This window comes from Diadema antillarum, unplaced genomic scaffold (assembly GCF_040938485.1).
Source record: "Diadema antillarum isolate AM-2024a unplaced genomic scaffold, OU_Dant_1.0 scf00000020, whole genome shotgun sequence".
In the NCBI taxonomy this organism is placed as follows: domain Eukaryota; kingdom Metazoa; phylum Echinodermata; class Echinoidea; order Diadematoida; family Diadematidae; genus Diadema; species Diadema antillarum.
In genome coordinates, this window is record NW_027270909.1 from 2,464,112 (window position 1) to 2,482,013 (window position 17,902).

The 17,902-nt window shown below is 38.4% G+C and overlaps 1 protein-coding gene across 1 annotated transcript in view; it reads right to left on the bottom strand.

Annotated features, from left to right (window-relative positions):
* LOC139728939 (histamine H2 receptor-like) overlaps positions 1 to 10,938 on the bottom strand; it is a 174,514-nt gene extending 163,576 nt beyond the window's left edge. The window contains exon 1 of the mRNA XM_071639877.1: positions 10,825 to 10,938. The gene's annotated coding sequence lies outside the window, so the exon portion shown is untranslated. The remainder of the gene's footprint in view (positions 1 to 10,824) is intronic.
* Positions 10,939 to 17,902: the final 6,964 nt, after the last annotated feature.

The following is a 17,902-nucleotide window of genomic DNA, read 5'->3' on the forward strand; positions in this document are numbered from 1 at the left end:
TTTTATCAGAGGATGAAATTCTATATCACAATAACATAATAATATATAGGCGACTTGACGACAGCCAATTTGTTTCCACATAAGTTCTTGCAATTCGATCACACCACCATAAAATAAGACTAAAATTCATCAAAAAGAAAAAGAAAATAATTGCTCGGTGAGTTTTCCCCCAATAGCTTTTCTCAACGTGATATAATGGAAAACGTTTGAAACATATACAGCGGTTTAAGTTTTCATACTTGCTATAGTATATATATATATATATGTTTTCGTACAGAGATTGATGGATGTGTCCTCCAATTTTAGAATATTTGATATCTAACCATAAACCCCTACAAGAACAATACCAATACACGTTTCTATATGTTGCTTGAAGGTTTGCATGTTTCCATTTAGGCTGATATTATCACGTCATCATGTGCGAAGTTCGATACCAACTCATCCGTTTGTCATGTGATCAATCACGTGGCAGAGAAACAATTCGAAAAGTGCTTCCCTGATCTAATACCAGCCTGAGATAATCATTGTCATGGATTGGGCGGGACTCATTTCAATTATCCCACTTTATGGGGCGGAGGACGGCTTTTTGTTTGAAAACAAGAGTGGAAGCTATCAGGCCATGTATGTAATTATGCACTGAGTAGATTGATCGGCGACAAGAACTAGGGTAATACCCCGCCACAATAATGATGGGGATAATGGAGTTTTATTTAGTCGAATTTTCTGTAGTTCAACGTTAAAAATAGAAATGGATTATATGGTGGTATCAACCAGTCTTTTTACACTCGGCATTGACGGCAATGTTCTATGCTCCACCATCTGAATCATACAAAATCAATCATTCAGACTCGAAAACACTTATATGAAGACTCAATGCTTACATCATCATAGCGCCTATTTTTTTCTGCATCTACTACACGGTGCGCTTTCATTTTCCTCTTTTATTTCACAATATATTGTATGGTTATACACGACATCTTCATAATCGATTTGTTGCTGGGTTTTTTTTTCTGGTGATGTTCGCAATGCCGAAGATTCGTTATTTCGAAGGCGAGTATAAATTAAGGAGCCTTATTTCTTTTTCGGATTAACGAGCATACGGAATAACAAACTCCGTTTACTTTTCCGAGTAACGAACCTTTGGAGTAACGAGCTGAAATCAATCTTTCATATAATACCTCGTCATTAAAGATATTCAACACTGTGTTATTATATAAGCCTTTAGAGACTCATGGATTTTTCCTGGCGTGACATTTTCCCATCGTGAGCTTCGTCTATCACTGCCTGTTGCAAGATTATTTTAGGCCTGGAACAAACGGCACCAACGAGACTTTTTCTCAGTAATTGAGACATAATATCGATCTGGCGTAGCCTGAGGGATGATAGCGGTTGCTTATTTGTCTTTGCTCTAGGGTGCGTGAGTATGTGTGTTCTTTTTTTTTCCCCTCTGTGTTTTAGTTAAAGGACAAGTTCACCTTCATAAACATAAGGATTGAGAAAATGCAACAATATTAGTAGAACACATCAGTGAAAGTTTGAGGAAAATCGGACAATCGATGCAAAAGTTATGAATTTTTAAAATTTTTGTGTTGGAACCGCTGGATGAGGAGACTACTACAGCTTGTGAGTCATATGCGTACAACAGGATAAAGAAAATGTAAAGAAAATTCAACATATTTTCACTTTTTTCGCATAATAAAAGAGCACTTGACTTGTCTCTTTCTAAAAGCAGGGGGAATAATATTACCCCTAACATATGTCGGTAACGAGTCAAGGGAATATGTACTTTTTTCAAAAGATGGAATTTTGTGAAATTCTCTTTATATTTTCCTTATATTGTTGTACGCATGTGACATCTAAGTTATTCATACACTGCAGTAGTCTTCTCATCCAGCGGTTACTACACAAAAACTTCAAAAATTCATAACTTTTGAACGGGTTGTCCGATTTTCCTCAAACTTTCAATGACGTGTTCTCCTAATATTGCTACATTCTCTCAATCCTTATCTTTATGAAGGTGAACTTGTCCTTTAACTACTCGATTTAACGATCCGTCTGAAAACAAATCCCTGTCTCTCTGAGACATTCGTGTGACACAGGCAGATTAAAACTGTGACATTACCATTATGAGTCCATAGGAGGTACGCATTAATACTCATCTATTTACTCCTGTAAAACAACAACAAAAGGTTGACATTCAAAATAATGATACGTGCGTGGAGTTGTTCTTTTTTTGCAACTGATTGACAAGCTGCCCTTCATGTCATATTCATGGACGCATCAGTCACTCTATGTTTTGGGTAATAGCCGTGATATTTAAGACATTATGGGTATATGATAATCGGGTGGGATCCCTCCCGAGTATGTATGCTTTTATGTATGATATTTCAATTATTTTAAGGGGCAATTTGTCAATCAGTTGCAATCAAAGGCTGACAGTTCTGCTTAAACATTGAGTCAATTGGCAAGTATACTCGCACGCACGCTGAAATCAAATGATTTCAACCCTTTCCATACGGGAACCTAGTGGCCTGCGTATTAAGTCTATGGGCATTTCAGAATTCAGTATGGAACAGGTTAACCACATGTACACCGCTGCTCCTGACAAATCCTGAAGCTCTCTATGATAATAATCCCTTTCTGTTATATAGACTCGATAGACTCTCAAGCATAAAGAGACACAAGGAAACACTGTTACTTATGTTGCTGATATTTTTTGGCGAACATTATTCAAAATGACGTCATTCGAGCTATCATACATTAAATTGATTTCATCGAGGCAAACCCTACAATCCTATTCATTCAAGTGAGGAATTCGTTTATCCACACACATTCACACATCGAAAACGCATGACACAGGTCTAGCACCGTGTGGTCCTAGTTTGGAAAACTTTGAAGGCTCAGCATTACATTTCTGAAACATATTGCAGCTTGGTGATATGAGTATAAGCTAACATTCTCTTGATTTTTCTTTAGGGGAAGGGGGAGGGGAGGAGTGGGGAGGGGGAGGGGAGAGAAAGAATTTAGGAGGGGCAAAAGAGAGTGAGAGAGGTGGGGAGGAAGTCAGCCAAGTCAAGCTCTCTGCTGGTACTGGTCTTCCGAGGGTTTTTTTTTCTCTTTCCGCTAACTACTGGTAATGATAATGTATACAACTGCATAAAAGTTGACTGTTTTTGGTTAATCTATCATCAGTGACAACGCCACTATGGTCACTGATGTTACAGAATTGACATTTCCCTACATCAATTTCTATGATTAAATTGTACTATGTAAGTATTTATTTGTACTTTATTTGTTACATGTATCTTTCTAGCATGAGACTGAAGTGAAAATGAAATAAAATCAAAACCAAACCGGAAATAAAAAGCAAGCACTACAACTCAGCAAAGCTTTGTATTCTTGCGAACCACTTGGCTGTGCACATAGGGTCAATACAGCCCAGTATCTTAATAATGGAGACGTTTAGACACGTTATTCTTTTTCCAAACACCACACTCTGTCGACGTGAGGACAAGATGCGCGTTCCACTTTGATGGTAATTTGTGCGAGTGTACTGCCGCATTTGTGACCGGCACTTGTTTGCGACTTTCTTGCAACCACGTAAGCCAACATAAAGGAGCGGAGTGGAGAGAAACCATCCTGTTCGTAGCGAGGTGCTGGACCGCTAGGTGTGCGGGTAGAATGAAACAGCGTAATCTCGAAAGTACGCTCACTGGCGCTCGACATACCATGTGAAATACGATCGCCTTTAATACAACAACCAGTACATTGCTGTGTAACCACGTTATAGTAGTTGGTGGAGCAACGCCATTGGCGTCAGGAACGAGGTGGGTCTTGTGCAAATCTACCAAGATTATTCAAATTCATGAAATTCTTACAATTCTACCAAGATTTTAGAATCTCCTGCAGAACGAACTTGAAGACACACTGGTTTGAATACCCAAGATGTTTTTCTTGGTAGACAAGTGTTGAAGCTGAAATTACCCAAATTGCAGGACTTACAAAACAAAAAAGGTGTGATTATAATACTCAGTATGGCAGATGTGACAAAGACTATTGAATTTGCCTGGTATGTAAGTTATCTTCACACCACGTGTTATCTACGGAAGATATGAAAGTCCACTGATCCACGATGTCCTTACACACGCTGACCACTGACGGACTCGTTAGTAGTGAGGTAACGATGCAACCTCCGCTGAAATGATACCTGGTGACCTTTTGTCAGACAGTCCAGTATCAGATGGGGGAATTATGCCTTTGGTTTCCTACGGTATCTTCTATTCCGGGACTTCTTTTTTTCACACCTATCTAGACTCATTGGAAAACTGGGCCTGTGAATTGATGGTCCCGCGGGGATTCGGAAGAGGATTTTAAAGCACACCCCAAGGAACGGTGGTGCTGAAAGCTGTTTCATGTATCCCTCACCCTCTCAATCTCCCTCTCTTTTCTCTATTTATCTGTCCCTCTATCTCTCTCTCTCTATCTCTATCTCTATCTCTATCTCTATCTCTATCTCTATCTCTATCTCAATCTCAATCTCAATCTCTCTCTATTTCTATCTCTATCTCTATCTCTATCTCTATCTCTATCTCTATCTCTATCTCTGTCTCTGTCTCTGTCTCAAGCGCTTCCACTCCCTGATGTCTTCTCATCAAAATCCCATTCATTGTTTCCAATTATAGCAGGGTTTAGGAGGCACCATTCCTATATAGTTGTTGCTGTTTTTCCCCAGTTACTACCTCCGTGGTAGGCGAAGAAAGGTGTTATATATATATATATATATATATATATGTATGTATATATTTATATATATATATAACGAAGAATAAACCGTTAATGCAATATTTCGCCAATATAAAGAAAGAATGAGTTTATTGAGCAACTCAAATTTTCGGTGGCTTCCATCCACCTTCTTCAGGAGTCTCGACGCGGAATGTCAATGCCAAAACATAAATTGAACATGAAGAGCGCGCACTCATATACACAGAATTGGTTGCTATACATAATTCTATATAGGCTACAGGTGAATGTGGATTGAATAGAATCTATGAGCTGCATAGAATTGAATACCTGAATATAAGAACGACTCAAGTCTAAATTTGGCTACCGTTTTTGAAAACGATTCACGAAGTCATGCAAATACAGATAACCATTCAAGTGATTGTTTTACATTCAAATTTGTATGAATAACAACCCAATAAGTAAAAACACTAAAAGCAGTGGGAAGTAATTTATTCATTTCTATTTTTCCAAAATTTTCTCTAACGGACTTTGGTCGTTCCTATATTCAGGTATTCCATTTCATCCTGCCCCTCCCCATTTTTTTCTCTCTCTCCATCTATTTATTTATCTATCTATTTATCTACCGGGAATCTATCTACATGTATCTATCTGCCAGGAATCTACCTATCTATCTACCAGGAATCTATCTATCTATCTATCTATCTATCTATCTATCTATCTATCTCTCTTCTTCTCTTTATCATACTCATTATCACAAAAAGTCATGAAAAATCACCTTTCGGTGTATTGAAAGTCATGTATTTAAGTAGTTGTAGCTTTTTATGTGCTCATAAAGAAAATGACTGCCACACAATGACACCTTAAAAGTCTTCAGGGAAAACAATCAGCTAATGACTTCTAAAAATACTGCATTAATGTATCTTCACTCGTTTTAATGGTTGTATCAGCATAGCGGCAGATGGCCAAGGAATGTATCTCACCTCTTTAGTAAAATAGCTCATAATAAAAATTCTCCTGCTCTCTACCTCTCTCAAATAGACAGATAGATAGATAGATAGATAGATAGATTGATTGATTGATTGATTGATTGATTGATTGATTGATTGATTGATTGATTGATAAATAAATAAGTAAATGAATAAACAAATAAATAAATAAATAATAACATATACACATACATACATACATACATACATGTATAGATATGTGATGATACTTGATTTATAATACTTAATGACATAATTGTCATTGTCGACCCTGAGGAAGACGTATGCATTCGTCCAAAATTTGGTCTGAATGAATAGCACTGTTGGACTGAAATGCATTACCACCCTATTTCGTAATCTTTAATAATATAGATACACAGCTATATACCATAGACAGAATACTGTGAACCCCTCATTGTATGCACAATGTTATGTATATTCTCTTACTTTAAGACAAAGACTCTCTAACTCAAAGATTCTTCATCCTCTACAAACGGCATTTCATGAATTCCTCAACTCTTCTTTTTAATCATCTTATTATCTTACGGAGCCTGACATCTACTTTGGAAAAGGATTTTTTCCCATCGGCAAAGTACCAACAAAATGTATCTACTTCTCCGGTGATGAACAAAGCACATTCGGATACACATGATTCGATTGAAATTCACTGGATTTCCTGTTTGAATTCGCATCTTCATTCTTTGTTTCTCTTCTTTTCCTGCTTTTCAATCCAGAAGACTCCCCGAGTGAGCAAGAGTAAATACCTTGTAACTACGAACTCGCTGGGGAAATAAAGAGCGGTTCCCGCGCACGTACGATGTAATTAAATGACCGCTGTATTCCACAAGGATCAAACTGCCGAAAGATCGGCTGCTATACCGGTAGACCAATCTCAAAGACTGAACACCGATGATTCTTCACTGCTCTGATTTCGTTTGGAACTGGAATGGCTTACTGACTGAATGGGCGACGTTGAAACGGAGCAACAGGACACGTTATCTAGATAGAATGTCGTGTGCATCACTGCACCATCGAGTTCATAATACATATGCAATGCTCGTACACATTTTTAACGCAAGAATATACAGATATCTTTTTTTCAAATCCTCTGTTTAAGAAACTCCGATGTGCCTTTAAAAGTTCAAAAACTATTCTTGCTGGTGATAGAATTCTATATAGCATGAAGTACATTATACTACACATGAGTTCCCAAGTTTCCATAAACTAATAAAAGTAAACTGCCAAAACGTCGAGTGTATGATAATACTGGGTAATTATTTTCCATATTTTAGTTTGTTCGGCATACTGCAGGTTAAAGAATGGTCATTTCTTAATGTAGCTTTCCCCCCCCCCTTTTCCGTTGTCTCATCAATGAAGTTTATCTCACACAATACACCCATGCACATTCTGAGCTCAAAAAATGTTTTAAACCTTAATGATGGATTACATTTCATGGTAAACACGTCATTATATCTTACAGAAAAAAAAGACATGTTATAGGTTATTTACCCAAACTTGTGGAAAATAATCACCTTGTACGTTGTTTCACTTTATTTTTTAAAATGATAATCACGTTCTCGCGCATGCACAGAAGCACCGCGGAAGAACAATTATTATTGCATTGTCATTGCTACTATCTGTGTTATTAGAACATAATATAGGTACATAACATGCAAGAGATAATTGAGAGACCACACGACACAATTTGACAGTGATCACATAATTATTCTGTTATGATTGTAATTCTCTCCATTGAATCTTAGGGGATATTTAGATGTGTTAGAATATTGCGCATCGGTATGCCTCCACCACTGCTACTATGAGAGTGCAGACACAGTGGCGGATCCAGAGGGGGGCGCAACCGGCGCACGCCCCCCTTTATTTTTCGTTAAAAACAAAAGAAATAAAAAGAAAAAAATGGAAATGAAACCCGGAAGTGGCACCAGAAATATTAGTCACGCCCCCCTTTACAGAATTCCTGGATCCGCCCCTGCAGACATCAAGTTAGAAAATGGATCCCCTATTAACCGGGAGGAGAAGGCTCAATTGTATCTTGTCAAAACGCGCCACCACAGGTGACTCGATGAGTGTCTTCGCCCACTAAGCCCCAGGGAATTTCACTACTGGGGGGTGTTTCATCAATTTAGTCAGCGCTGACAATTTCAGCAAAATCATCGGTTTTGATTGGCTGAGAAGCTCTTGTCACTTACTGTTACCATGGTAATTGTCAGTGACTGACAACTTGTCAGGGCTGACAACTTTCATGAAACGGTCCCCGGAAGTGTTTATCTTGTCTTGTCAGCATCATCAAAGTGACTACTCTGTTTGTCACTGTATGTCTTATATATTTTATTCTATTTCATTCAACTACATGTTATTTCATTTTATCATGATTCTCAATAAAATATTATATATGTATACATATATATATATATATATATATATATATATATATATTGAAACAAGAAAGGGAAAAGTGACCACAAACAAATGATAAATAGTGACAACTTTGAGCAAAGAAAAAATCCCGATGAAAACCCATTTTCTTTGCTCAAAGTTTTCACTATATATATATATATATATATATATATATATATATATCAGCCACAACAAAATACACTGATGCATCGTATGCAGCTTGAGTACACAATCAATTATTAATAGCAAAAGTCTATGAAAATTCGAGAAAGATTGAACGGAAATAGTTAATTCCATAAGATCTGTACAAAATCAGCGCATTGAGAGAGCAACGGAAACTTACATTTCTAGAATGTTTTGTCAATTAATAAATCTTTTTCAAACTTAAGTAATGTTGGGAGGCTTTAAGCAATTGTTTACTAACAATAAATGACTCTATAATCAAAGGAATCTTTCCATGTGAAACACTAGCAATGAATGATAAGAATTACAGAATTGCAGTAAAAGAGAATCAACACAAAACCACGGAATTTTTTATTCTGGGACGATTTACCAGCAGTCATATACCCAGCTCCATTTACGTGTAGAACGCAATGATAAAGAGAAATGGGTAAAGACAATGAGATAGAAAGTGGTAAAGGGGAAAACGCAGACAAGAGGAATTGATGAGAAGGAACAGGATGATCAGCATGACTGCGATAAGGAGTCGGAGGAATGGAAAATCAGGAGGACAGAGAAAGATCGGAAAGTAATGAATATCTAATAAGAGGGAAGAGGGAAGGAGGCGAAAGAAAAGAGGGAAAAGAGAAAAGAAGGAATAAGGATGATGACAGAAGAACTGATGGATGTGGCGGATAGGATCGCGAGGGTGACGCCAAGGGAAAAGAAGGATGATCTAGGGAGTTAGAATGTTGGTAATGAGAATGGAAGTCAATAAGTTTGATTCGTGACGATCCAACTTCATACAGATCAACCAATGTCAAAACTGTCGAAGTTCTTTTTTTTAAATTTTTACTTTGAATGAAGACTTGAATTTTATTCGGGAGGCGACGATTAACGATGAAAGTGTTCCATATTCAATAAAGTAGAGTAGTATATTCTTCCTAAGGAGCGGCAATTTCTTCTACAGCCACACACACACACACACACACACACACACACAAAGAAAGATAAAATTCCTATCGCATTCTTAACATTCTTCTTTAGTACCGTCAGGACAATATCAATAAAAGACAAAACGAGGGGAAAGAGGGGACACGTAAAACGGACAACCTAAGTGATGAAATGATTTTCAAATATTTTGCTTTTCCTAGATGAATGAGGAAGGGGGGGGGGGGGTAAGCATGGTAAGGACAGAGGGAATGACGTCATTCATTACTTTCCGCAACAGTAAGCACTAGTCTGAAGTGAAATGGGGGTGGGTTCAAAATAAGTATAAGAAATAAATGAATTAACTTTCCCATTATCACTACTTGGATAGATTTCATCAAATTAAAATGATAAGTCCGTGCATAACTACAAATATTAAACCGTCCGTAAATATTGCATCTCCAAGTCCAAGTGCAGATCGAATGTTCTGTTCGTGTTGGGTCTGAAGTCGCCGTTAAATGCATACAGACGAACAATGCAGATTTATTTTAAATATATCGCAATCCGGTTTCAGCAGCTTGGTTGTCATGGCGGCGGTGATTCCAAAGAAATGATTTCTAAATGTTGAACATGAATACATGATGTTTACCCTTTCTGCATCTGTCGTGACCAGAACTGTCGGTGACCGCTTTACGTCATTAGCAGTACAAAATGATTTCTCCTTCTCATGGTCGACATTTTCGTTTGGTATTCTTTAACTACGTGATTTGCACAAAGTACATAACAAACAGCCTACATTCCAAGAGAAAATGCTCAAGGTATATATCATATAGACCAGGATACTTTGCGAAATGTCCATTAGTTCATATTACTGCGTCCACCTTGACACTTTGTTCATTACCAAATTACTCAATCTTATTTCATTTGTTAAATGAAGGACTGGTGTGTTTTTGACTCAAGCCAGAATGTTGACATGTAAGATATTTTGCAGAAAGTGGTAAAGAAATGATCAGGGTTGGTGTACGATGGTGTCAGGCAACATCCTTCAACCAGATGTTTATACCAGGTGACCCATAATACCGGCAGTTGGGCGTTGAACTGCATTGTACATTGCTCGCGTAAGCTCTTAATTTGTCAATTGATGCAAAAATCATTAGCACCCCTTTGTAGCGCTTGCCTGCAAATTGCAAAATCTGCGTTATGATGTTCCTGTTTTTTCTATATTCTTTTAACGTAAATGTCAGTAACGGACCTTACCTAAAAGGTGACCTAAATGGTAACGAGAATGATAGTTTAAACAGTTTTTCACAATCATACGCGACAATGACTCACCTTCATCACCATCGCATGTCACACCAGAATAAATCTTACTGCAATTAAACCTCTTTCAAGGGATAGGGAAGTATATTGCAGGTATGGAAGAGTATGAGGAATGCACTTTGTCTGGGAAGAAGAAATAAATTCAGTTTAAATTCATCGACGTTTATGCATGGCGCCGTAGTATGACCTCTCTCAAAGAAAAAGAACTCCAACATTCACTTAGCATTTACTTTGTGACCTTGTTCTATATATCCAAGAATCAGCTTACCTGGAAATTTGAGGGAGACTTGATGAGCTGGCGTCATTCCATTCCTCAAAGGATCCTGATTGGAGATAACTACCGAGCAACCTGTCCGTTTCTATGGCAACCCAGCTGATGGAGTAAGATGGGGAGAAAGAATACGAATTTCCCGTAAAATCCTTGGAGTGGTTACAAAAACCGATGAGTGGAAGCAGATTAAATGACGACCAAAAGAGCAGACGAACTTCGCAATCTATGCCGTGTAATGGTGAGGAGTCTCCTTGGAAAGTGGCGAAGCCATTAAGACCGCGTTAGGAATTTCCTACACATGGTAATCTTTTTTTTTCTCTCTGACGAGCGAATGAACGAGTTTGATAGTGGCATTTATTCCCTTAAAACAGCACGAAGGATTCGAAGTCGGAGCGAAACTGTCGAGTTCACCACAGCCAGACTCGCTGGCTCGATCACATTGCAAACTATTCCCAAAAATCGCAAAGGAGGAACGCACGTCAACAGCACTGCGCAGAGCCGAGGTTCTGTCACTGGAAGCTGACGCGTAGAAAGTGAATCGTCTGCAAGCCGTTGAAGTTTTTGCTCAAGACTGCGTAATCATCCATCCACCAAGCGCGCCCGGTCGCCGTTTTCATCGAGTGCTGTTGGCGTTTAACCAGAAGCATGTGGGCGAACCCATGGTTGCGTCCGTTCGTTTGGAGCAGCTGAGCTCGAAATGCGACTGCGAATCACTGCCGCGGCGCACATACTTCGATCGAGGAATCCACGCCAGCAGCTGAGGCTCGATTTGGCGCGTGCTGTTGCAGGCCACCAGTCCGACAATCAGCGAGGGTCGACACTTGCTGCTAAAAAGGATACCGGGAAAGAAGTGATAGTCTTGACGGTCGCAGCCTCGTTGATATGTTGGAGAATCTACGAACGCGCAGGTCCAACGAAGACTACACCGTCATGCTGTAATAGATTTTGTAATTGATTTCTTTTATCTCTGCTCATATTATATTTTTTTATACTCCTACCAATAGGTATGATATACTTCTCTCCCTTTCTCTTTCTCACGCACACAGACAAACAAACAAACATGCACGCATACACGCTTTCTCTCTCCTTCTTTCGTGTTGCCATAGGAACGCCTCCAGTAATGTAGCTAATATCATTAGGCTGCCTCATCATTACGTATTCTGTAGATTATGTCAAACTGCATGAGTTTTTAAAATCATTCTTCTCCGTGCTGTCATGTGGTTGTTTTTACTATCAAAATTTCACCAATGCAGTTTCGCGATTCTTTTCGATTCATATGCGTGCTGAAAGTCATTCGCCTCTTCGGCACGCTCATCTTTCCTTTGCCCTTTTCTTTTCTTCTACTGCATCTTATCAAATAATTATGTCTGCTGCTGAAATAATTTTAGTAAAGAGAAGAGGCGAGCCGACAAGAAACGGCCATCACAAGGAAGAAAAAATAAGAAATGAAAGATAACAAATAAGTCAAATATGTAAATTACATTATAAAGTAAAGAACGTTATGACATACATCAGTGTGTATCAGTGAAATAAACACATAAAATGATTAGGTTACGCTATACATGTATTCCTTGGGGAGGATATTATGGTGTCTGCGGCTGGTGTGAAAGAGGAAAAAGTGAGTTTCGAACAATTTAAGATTTCAATTAATGGGGATTATTTTGCGAAACCTACTTTTCTGTATTCTTCATTTCACTTTCTTTACCAAAGAAAGTGAAATGTTTATGTTCTTTTCGAAAAATGAAATAAAGCATGGATTGAATTGAATTGAATTGAATTGAATTGAGGATAAACAGCTAAAGCTACATTGAAATTTTAATCAAGAGAGTAACATCCAGCGATTATAGTTCATAAATCTTTGATTTGCAAGTAGCTCCGATTGCTAAAACTGATTTTGATTAAGCTCCTATTGCTAAAGCTCATGTTATAAACATTCAGTCAACGATAATCGAGAAGCCTCTTTCAGATTTGTCGATAGAAAAAAAAACGTTTATATTTAAGTTTCACAATTGCTTCTCACCCCACTTTTATGGATAAACGAATTAAAATATGAAATGCCACCTTCCAAAACTAGCTCTCTCCTTTACGAGTATCCGATGTATACGTGGTGGCTTCCGCGTGTCCTTCGCGAGTGCCGTGGCGGATTTATTCCTCAGCTGCCCTGGTAGCTGCGTCTGTCTAATCAGGTGACGTCGATCGTGTCACGTGACTGTTCGAGTTTTGCACCGACGGAATTGGCAAGCCAGTGGTATTAACCTGTGCAGACGCAGCTGTCAAATTCGGTTAATCAAGGTCTCTTAACATTGTATAATGAACCAAGTGATGGGTCTATCGTGGGTAAAGAATACTTGATAAATAAATTGAAATAAAAAGTCAGTGTAGGTCCCACATACCGGCAAGGCTCACCGTTGACGTTTTATAAGCCAAATGTTAGATAATTAGATGACAGGCATTTCTAATTCTCTCTCTTTCTCCCTCCCTCCCCCTCCCTCTCTCTCTCTCTCTCTCTCTCTCTCTCTCTCTCTCTGAGTGTTCTCTATTAAGTTAATTTTAGAACAATTGCATGCATTCCTTAGGGCAATATATCTATACATTCATATACACTATATCTAAATGCATGTTTGTAGGCAGTGTGTGTGTGTGTGTGTGTTTGTGTGTGTGTGTTTGTGTATTTTGACGAGACATTGTCAAATTTCATTGTATGTACCTGAAGAATCAACTGGTGTGAATTCTCAAGAAATGTGTACTGGAATGAGTGAAGAAAACAAAATATTAAGTAAATAATAACAAAATAGTAAGTAATACCTGCAACACAAGCGCACATGGGCACGGTTTCAGAGGTCCATTTTTTTTTCTTTTTTGCAAATTGATATGCTCTTTCTCTCTTTACCCTATTCTTGACTGGATTGGCGTGCCAGCTTGCAGTATAGAAAGAACTAGTATCGAAACAGCGACGAAATACAGGAATAACATCTAAAAATGTTTTAACATACGCATGCACTCAGCCTAAGATTCTTAGAAAAAAAAAACAATAGCTGATACACTATTGTACTGATCGACAAAGCGTATAGAATGTATATATTACTGGCATATTCAAGGCCAAGGATGAAATATCTGTGTTACATTCTACAGGCAGGTCAACATAGTTTTTATTTCATGTACTCCACCTCCCACGCACAATCAAGTGTTTTGGTTTTGTTGTTTTGTTGTTTTGTTTTGATCTATTTACGGTTTTAAAGTGACTGCATTGCCACACGCCCCTTAAAAAATAGCAAGACAAAAAAAAAAAAAAACCACGGGTAAAGGGGAAGCGTTCTGTCATGTCATGTCAACTCATTTGTCATGGGTTCATCTCGTGGCTACCCTAAATTCGAGAGAATCCAGCGATGCAGGCCCTTAATGGAAGTTGGTTCGGCTGTGACCTTTTGGATCGAGCCGCCCTGGTGCTCACACCCGCCAACGGGATTGCCGTCACTTTGCCCTCTAATCTTCGATTGGAGCTGATAAGTATACACTGGCGTATAAACCACGCTCTCCCCCTCTCCCTCCCTCCCCCCCCCCATCCCTCTCCTTCTCTCTCTCCTTCTCTCTCTCTCTTTCTTTCTCTCTCCGGAGCTTCGGAGCTTCACTGGTCGTCTGCCTCAAATCTAAAAGAGAGAACCAAATGAAGAGTTTGAATGCAAAAACAGATAAATACCATATTTAATCATTTTTAAGTCACTATCAAATACAGAAAAGATAGATATTTTCAGTGGTATTGCACTTGTTACACAGCAAAGAATACTTTTGAAGATATATTGAATGTTATATGATTTTTCATTATATTCTTTTTCTCAAACAGATATATCGGGTTTTCCAATTAAACTCTTCAAATATTATTTTATTTGTCCGGTCATTGAAATCGACGAATATGTTTGCCAATGTCGTCAAGATGAACATATTATTTTGGTACATACATTTTAGAACATAATCTGTTTTTATAGTATACAAGTTTTTCAGCCTTTTACTGTGTGGCCTTTGTTTGACTTTCTTACTGTTTCGGGAAAAAAAAATCCTCAGTTAGGGTTTGGGAAATATTGCATTTCGCTTTGTTACCGCCCTAGAGTTTGTAATTTCGTCGCAAAAATAAAAATTCCATCACTTACGATAAAAGTGCATGGCAATGCAGGGCAAGGCACCGAACATAAAACACAGAGCGAATGAATTCAAAAGATTATGAACTCAAACTTGCTTTTATTCCCTGTTTTCTCTTCTTCAGATTTGCAAAACAAAAACAAAAAACAACCAAATCAACATAATCGTAATAATAACTCGCCGACTTAAGCCATGTAACTAGATTATGAATTATTTCCCGTTATTTGACTCCACGAAGTCGTTTCAATGAATGTTCATTCAGCCGTAATGAGGGATTTTGATTGTGGACACCTTTTTAATTCTGCGCGATGTCAACTGGTTGTTGGCCACGTCATGTCCACCTAGCCTGAAACCCTTTCGATTGTTGCGTCATAGCTTGAACATTATGACGTCTGAGCGATTCGACAGTCGGTGACGACATAAGTCCTGGAATCGAGGCGACACTTAACATACTTAACACATTCTGGATTCTGGAACCTGGAGAAGAGAGAGCATGTCACATATTGATAGTTTAGATTACGTATACTTCTTTTTACACAAATTGAACGGAATGTATAGTGTATAAGTAATGGAGAAGTTGGTCCCCGCCCCATCCAATGGGCGGCGCGGCGCTGCAAAGAGATAGCCACGGCTTAAAGAAAGAACAAACAACAAAAAGTACAAACAAAACAGTTTCTAATTAAGTGATCCGAATGGATAAATCTTATCATATTAAATGAAGTCATATCCCTGTGTTCCAAATTTCCGTAGTAACGGCCCTAAACAGCTATTGACGTGGAAAGCCCCAACAGCCCAAGGTCCTTTATAAACCCATCAACCTTCTACCAAGGAGGTGGGTGATAACAGGGAGCTTCGAAGCTCCTTGGTGATAACCTCCTTGCTTCTACCAGGGGACTTGTGTTTGAAGTGTCTTGCATCTACGAAAGAGGTATGTGATACCGCCTTGCTTTTACCACTTTGTCCTTGCAAATCTCATCCTCTCCATAATTTATCTCCATATTCCATCCCTCCATCTCTCTCTTGTCGGCAACCTTGTATTATTACATAACACCCATACCTGTTACATTCTCCTTTTTTCTCTTTCAGTTTTCCCTAAGAAAGTGGCAGCTGCCAGACACAACGAGTTTCAAGTAAGGATACCAATTCTCGCCCCGACGACTTCGGGATTAGATTATCAATTTCCACAGATGCTCCGCCATCATCAGTTATGTTACCATGGTAGCTGGTCCCAATCATCACCTCCAACCTTGGCACGAGGCTCACATTGCATTCTCGATGGAGTATCTACTGCTAGGTGCTAGGAAAACCTTGCTGATGAGTTGAATACAGTATGACGTCATAATGGGAGGAGAATTTCTCGGGAATGCAGTTCGGAAGAGGAAAAGGGAAATGAACGAAAATACAGAGATAAAGAGCAAAACAAAATCGAACGAAAAAAGAAAGGACGAAAAGCAAGTAAGCTGCTTTCTCTTCAAAATATGACTTCCTGCGTATTCTTTCATTTCAACTTCGTAAGGCATGTGTAAGGACATCGTTAAAATAAAAGGATATCTGACAGCTATTTTGCATATGGAGCACCATCCGTGCCACAAATATTAATCAATAGCTAATGTGAATCTTCAATGTAAAGAGTTCAAGTAGGTTACCTTCTGCTGCTGTTGAAAAAAAAAGTGTGACGGAATATCGTTACTAAAGTTGATTTTCATGTTCTTAAGTAGCTTACATAATCAAAAAGTGAATAAATCAAATTCGTCATTCAATGGTTCATCAGCATGCTCTTTGTTTGTCTGTTGTTGTTGTTGTTGTTGTTTTATTATCGGATAAACGAACTTTTCTTTCATTCTAAGATTAAGGAACCTTCGGAATTAGCACACTTATTTCATTTTCGGATTAACGAGCCTCCGGATCGAATATTGATCCTCATTTCATTTTCTGACTAATGAACCTGCGGAACAACGAAACTACGGAATAACGCCACGAATGTTCGGATTAATGAACATTCAGATTTAGGGAATATTTGTGATTCGGAATGACAAACTTTCGTAATAAAACGAAATATGTTTCATTTTCGGATTAACGAATCTTTGGAATAACAAACATCACCCGTTGTAATGATAAAGATGACATAGCCGAATGGGAGAGCAATATCAACACTGAGACATAAGTAATTCAATGTTGTTCTCCAAACATAAACAATGTCATAACTTTGGTTTGAAAACAGTTTCGCCTAATTTCAATCTTACAGTCAGCTTTTGTTTACTCAAGACCAGTAATATAATTTTCTTCCATTAGGCTCTGAGAGAAAAAAGAAAAGAAAAATGAGTTGAACTTAATTATTTTTGTTGCAATCTTTCCCATCATTAATATATTCCTGATATCACCATGATCACAGGTAAAATCTTCAGACATATCTAACACAAGAGTTATACTCTCGAACTGATATTAAATTTCATATTTGTACATTTCTGTCTGCCACTCACGGAAAGCTGTGCTTTAAAATGAGGGCCGTCGGCTGCGGCTTTCAACTTTCTTTGACCCGTCAGACCAGCGTTTTGCCTATGAGATGCAAACACGAGGACTCGATAAGCGCCGATGTGATCTGTAAATGGATTTTATTACTAGCGCGTTGAAAAATCAATTTCCCTCCACAATTGCCGTAGATGCACGTCACCAGCGTAGCCAATCCCTGATGAACTATACCGCGCATCAACGCATTCGGTTTTCAGACCAGCACAAACAATATGGAAAGATAGAAAGATTAATGGTAAGGGGGAAAGCGGAGATGGATAAACAGAGTGATTGGAAAAGATCAGTAGATTAATGAGAAGAGAATTCATAGGATAAGTGACTGGGCATTGCTCGACCAGGGATAATATCCAAATTTGTTTTGACAGTCATGGCAGTAGCTTAAGGTCTTAGATGTAGATATAAAAATATATTT